Genomic DNA, 6184 nt, shown 5'->3' on the forward strand with positions numbered 1-6184 from the left:
TATTCTTGCCTAGAGAACCCCCCTCCCTGACAGAGAAACCCGGCAGGCCACAGTCTACAGGGTCGCAGAGTCAGATGTTACTGAAGTAACCCTGCACGCATAGAGGGCAGACTTTTTTTTGCCTGTGGCAGCTCTGCCCAGTGAGAGTTGAGTGTGAAGGTGGCACAGCTGCTTGATTTGCAGGGACCCTGGTGGCGCCAAGTGTGCAAGTGACTGCCTCCACCACAGGAGTTACGGACCTATCAAAGTCTTTTTTTTGAGCCTCTTGTAGCTGGTGATCAGAAGACCTCTGGCCGGTCTTTCTCCGTAGCTCTGCCGGTTCAGACGCTTAGAGGGCTCTCTTGCCTGGGGTCCTTCTCTGTTGTTTGGTGCGTCAGGCAGATAGAGAGGGCCCCCCTGGCTGGGGTCCTACTCTGTAGATTGGTGTGTCAGGCACTTAAAGGGGCACCCTGGGTGGGGTCCTACTGTGTAGTTCAGTGCATCAGGTGTTTGATGGGCCAGCCTGTCTATTGTTCAGCTGCCGATGCTGGTGCATGGGGAAGAGAGAGGCTATGGTGATGGCTCCATCCACTATGAGTGACTCAGCAGTACTGCCTTGCTTCCATGGCTGCCCAGCTTTTTCCACAGGCATTTCCCATCACAATCTCCTTCCTCACCTCCCTCGATCCATCTCTCTGCAGTCAATAGCAGCCCTCACCTCCACACTCCCCAAACTACCTCCCAGCCCCTGCACTTTCTAGGGGACCCTTGTCCCTGTCCCTGGTATGTATGACTGTGGCAAGGACTGTTTGATCCTCATTCCATTTAGGCTGCCACAGATCAGCTGTTTCACTCTCAGCCTTAAGTGTTTCTCCTCTGACTGAGACAGCTGCCCTGGTGTGGGGATTGGACCCCTGCCTCAGTCCCCTCACCCGGTGAGGGCAGGTCCAGTCCAACAACACTCCTGCTTTTCCCCTAGTCCCTTCCTCCTACTGAGTTTTACGTGGTTCTGCATATTCTTTTCCTCTGGTCAGGTCCTCCCATCTGCTCTCAACTGGTGTTCTGCATGCACTTCTGTGTCTGAAGGTGTACTCCTGATGTATCTGTGGAGAGAGATGTACTCTACATCCACCTATTCTGCCACCATCCTGTTCTCTCGCATGCCTTAAACTTTTGACATTTTAATTATGTGTCTTGATGTCAGTCTCTTCGGGTTCATCTTATTTGTAACTCTCTAGGTTTCCTGGATCTGGATGTCTGTTTCTTCCCCAAGTTGGGGAAATTTTCAGCTGTTATTTTTTTCATGTAAGCTTTTCGCCCTTTTCTTTCTATCTTCTCCTTCTAGGACTTAATGTGAATATTATTTTGCTTAATGTTGCCATGTAAGTCCCTTAAGCTGTCTTCTATTTTTTTCATTTTTTCTTTTTGCTGCACTGAATGTGTAAATTTCTTTTACCCTGGCCTGGAGGTTATGGATCCTTTTTTCCGTTTTACGTAGTCTGCTGTTGAACCCCTCTACTGTAATTTTCATTTATTAATAGTTTCATGTCTGTTACTTCTATTGGAACTTTTAAAATATTTTCCATTTCTTTGTAGAAGTTCTCACTGTGTTTATCTGTTCTTTTCCCAACTTTGTTCATTATCTTTATAGCCATTATTCTGAACTCTTTTATCTGGTAAATCACTTATCTCTGTTTTATTAAGGACTTTTTCTAAGGTTTAATCTTGTTCTTTTGTTTGTAATATACCCTCTGTTTCTTCATTTTCTCTGTGTTGGTTCTTATGCATTAAATAATGTAGCCATCTCTCCTAGTCTTGAAGGAAGTGACCTTGTGTAGTGTAGTAGATTAATCCCATTGTTTAACTTTGCCTCAGCTCTTGGTTGTCTCTGAAACCTTTGTGATTGTCCAAGCTGATTATTTTGAATGGTTCCCAGTAATTGACATGTGCTGACTTTTTTTTTTTAATTTAAATTTATTTATTTAAATTGGAGGCTAATTACTTTGCAATATTGTATTGGTTTTGCCACACATCAACAATAATCCACCATGGGTGTACACATGTTCTCCATCCTGAGCCCCCTCGCACCTCCCTCCCCGTACCATCCCTCTGGGTTATCCCAGTGCACCAGCCCCAAGCATCCTGTATCCTGCATCGAACCTGGACTGGCGATTCATTTCTTATATGATATTATACATGTTTCAATGCCATTCTCCAAATCATCCCACCCTCTCCCTCTCCCACAGAGTCCAAAAGACTGTTCTATACATCTGTGTCTCTTTTGTTCTCTTGCATACAGGGTTATCATTACCGTCTTTCTAAATTCCATATATATGCATTAGTATACTGTATTGGTGTTTTTCTTTCTGGCTTACTTCACTCTGTATAATCGGCTCCAGTTTCATCCACCTCATTAGAACTGATTCAAATGTATTCTTTTTAATGGCTGAGTAATACTCCATTGTGTATATGTACCACAGCTTTCTTATCCATTCATCTGCTGATGGACATCTAGGTTGCTTCCATGTCCTGGCTATTATAAACAGTGCTGCGATGAACATTGGGGGTACATGTGTCTCTTTCAATTCTGGTTTCCTCGATGTGTATGCCCAGCAGTAGCATTGCTGGGTCATATGGCAGTTCTATTTCCAGTTTTTTAAGGAATCTCCATACTGTTCTCCATAGTGACTGTACTAGTTTGCATTCCCACCAACAGTGTAGGAGGGTTCCCTTTTCTCCACACCCTCTCCAGCATTTATTGCTTGTAGACTCTTGGATCACAGCCATTCTGACTAGCATGAAATGGTACCTCACTGTGGTTTTGATTTGCATTTCTCCAATAATAAGTGATGTTGAGCATCTTTTCATGTGTTTGTTAGCCATCTGTATGTCTTCTTTGGAGAAATGTCTAATTAGTTCTTTGGCCCATTTTTTGATTGGGTCATTTATTGTTTTGGAATTGAGCTGCAGGAGTTGCTTATATATTTTTGATATTGTTTGTCATTTGCTTCATTTGCTATTATTTTCTCCCATTCTGAAGGCTGTCTTTTCACCTTGCTTATAGTTTCCTTTGTTGTGCAGAAACTTGTAATTTTAATTAGGTCCTATTTGTTTATTTTTGCTTTTATTTCCAGTATTCTGGGAGGTGGATCATAGAGGATCCTGCTGTGATTTATGTCGGAGAGTGTTTTGCCTATGTTCTCCTCTAGTTTTATAGTTTCTGGTCTTATGTTTAGGTCTTTAATCCATTTTGAGTTTATTTTTGTGTATGGTGTTAGAAAGTGTTCTAGTTTCATTCTTTTACAAGTGGTTGACCAGTTTTCCCAGCACCACTTGTTAAAGAGATTGTCTTTTCTCCATTGTATATTCTTGCCTCCTTTGTCAAAGATAAGGTGTCCACAGGTGCATGGATTTATCTCTGGGCTTTCTATTTTGTTCCATTGATCTATATTTCTGTCTTTGTGCCAGTGCCAAACTCTCTTGATGACTGTGGCTTTGTAGTAGAGCCTGAGGTCAGGCAGGTTGATTCCTCCAGTTCCATTCTTCTTTCTCAAGATTGCTTTGGCTATTCGAGGTTTTTTGTATTTCCATCCAAATTGTGAAATTATTTCTTCTAGCTGCGAAAAATACCTTTGGTAGCTTGATATGAATTGCACTGAATCTATAGATTGCTTTGGGTAGTATACTCATTTTCACTATATTGATTCTTCTGATCCATGAACATGGTATATTTCTCCATCTGTTAGTGTCCTCTTTGATTTCTTTCACCAGTGTTTTATAATTTTCTATATATAGGTCTTTAGTTTCTTTAGGTAGATATATTCCTAAGTATTTTCTTCTTTTCATTGCAATGGTGGATGGAATTGTTTCCTTAATTTCTCTTTCTATTTTCTCATTATTAGTGTATAGGAATGCAAGGGATTTCTGTGTGTTGATTTTATATGCTGCAACTTTACTATATTCATTGATTAGCTCTAGTAATTTTCTGGTGGAGTCTTTAGGGTTTTCTGTGTAGAGGATCATGTCATCTGCAAACAGTGAGTGTTTTACTTCTTCTTTTCCAATTTGGATTCCTTTTATTTCTTTTTCTGCTCTGATTGCTGTGGCCCAAACTTCCATAACTATGTTGAATAGTAGTGGTGAAAGTGGGCACCCTTGTCTTGTTCCCGATTTCAGGGGAAATGCTTTCAATTTTTCACCATTGAGGATGTTTGCTGTGGGTTTGTCATATATAGCTTTTATTATGTTGAGGTATATTCCTTCTATTCCTGCTTTCTGGAGAGTTTTTATCATAAATGGATGTTGAATTTTGTCAAAGGCTTTCTCTGCATCTATTGAGATAATCATATGGCTTTTATTTTTCAATTTGTTAATGTGGTGTATTACATTGATTGATTTGTGGATATTGGAGAATCCTTGCATCCCTGGGATAAAGCCCACTTGGTTATGGTGTATGATCTTTTTAATGTGTTGTTGGATTCTGATTGCTAGAATTTTGTTAAGGATTTTTGCATCTATGTTCATCAGTGATATTGGCCTGTAATTTTCTTTTTTTGTGGCATCTTTGTCAGGTTTTGGAATTAGGGTGATGGTGGCCTCATAGAATGAGTTTGGAAGTTTACCTTCCTCTGCAATTTTCTGAAAGAGTTTGAGTAGGATAGGTGTCAGCTCTTCTTGAAATTTTTGGTAGAATTCAGCTGTGAAGCCATCTGGACCTGGGCTCTTGTTTGCTGGAGGATTTCTGATTACAGTTTCAATTTCCGTGTTTGTGATGTGTCTGTTAAGATTTTCTATTTCTTAGTGGTTCAGTTTTGGAAAGTTGTATTTTTCTAAGAATTTGTCCATTTCTTCCACGTTGTCCATTTTATTGGCATATAATTGCTGATAGTAGTCTCTTATGATCCCTTGTATTTCTGTGTTGTCTGTTGTGATCTCTCCATTTACATTTCTAATTTTATTGATTTTTCTCCCTTTGTTTCTTCATGAGTCTGGCTAATGGTATGTCAATTTTATTTATCCTTTCAAAGAACCAACTTTTGGCTTTGTTGATTTTTGCTATGGTCTCTTTTGTTTTTTTTTGCATTTATTTCTGCCCTAATTTTTAAGATTTCTTTCCTTCTACTAACCCTGGTGTTCTTCATTTTTTCCTTTTCTAGTTGCTTTAGGTGTAGAGTTAGGTTATTTATTTGACTTTGTTCTTGTTTCTTGAGGTATGCCTGTATTGCTATGAACTTTCCCCTTAGCACTGCTTTTACAGTGTCCCACAGGTTTTGGGTTGTTGTGTTTTCATTTTCATTCATTTCTATGCATATTTTTATTTCTTCTGTGATTTGTTGGTTATTCAGCAGCGTGTTGTTCAGCCTCCATACATTGGAGTTTTTAATAGTTTTTCTCCTGTAATTGAGATCTAATCTTACTGCATTGTGGTCAGAAAAGATGCTTGGAATGATTTCAATTTTTTTGAATTTACCAAGGCTAGATTTATGGCCCAGGATGTGATCTATCCTGGAGAAGGTTCCATGTGCACTTGAGAAAAAGGTGAAATTCATTGTTTGGGGTGAAATGTCCTATAGATATCAATTACGTCTAACTGGTCTATTGTATCATTTAGAGTTTGTGTTTCCTTGTTAATTTTGTTTAGTTGATCTATCCATAGGTGTGAGTGTGGTATTAAAGTCTCCCACTATCATCATGTTATTGTTAATTTCCCCTTTCATACTTGTTAGCATTTGTCTTACATATTGTGGTGCTGCTATGTTGGGTGCATATATATTTATAATTGTTATATCTTCTTCTTGGATTGACCCTTTGATCACTATATAGTGTCCTTCTTTGTCTCTTTTCACAGCCTTTGTTTTAAAGTCTATTTTATCTGATATGAGTATTGCTACTCCTGCTTTCTTTTTGTCTCTATTTTCATGGAATATCTTCTTCCATCCCTTCACTTTCAGTCTGTATGTGTCCCCTGTTTTGAGGTGGGTCTCTTGTAGACAACATATATAGGGGTCTTGTTTTTGTATCCATTCAGCCAGTCTTTGTCTTTTGGTTGGGGCATTCAACCCATTTACGTTTAAGGTAATTATTGATAAGTATGATCCCGTTGCCATTTACTTTATTGTTTGGGGTTTGAGTTTATACACCCTTTTTGTGTCTTCTGTCTAGAGAATATCCTTTAGCATTTGTTGGAGAACTGGTTTGGTGATGC

This window comes from Capricornis sumatraensis, chromosome 18 (genome assembly GCF_032405125.1).
Source record: "Capricornis sumatraensis isolate serow.1 chromosome 18, serow.2, whole genome shotgun sequence".
NCBI classification, from domain to species: Eukaryota; Metazoa; Chordata; class Mammalia; order Artiodactyla; family Bovidae; genus Capricornis; species Capricornis sumatraensis.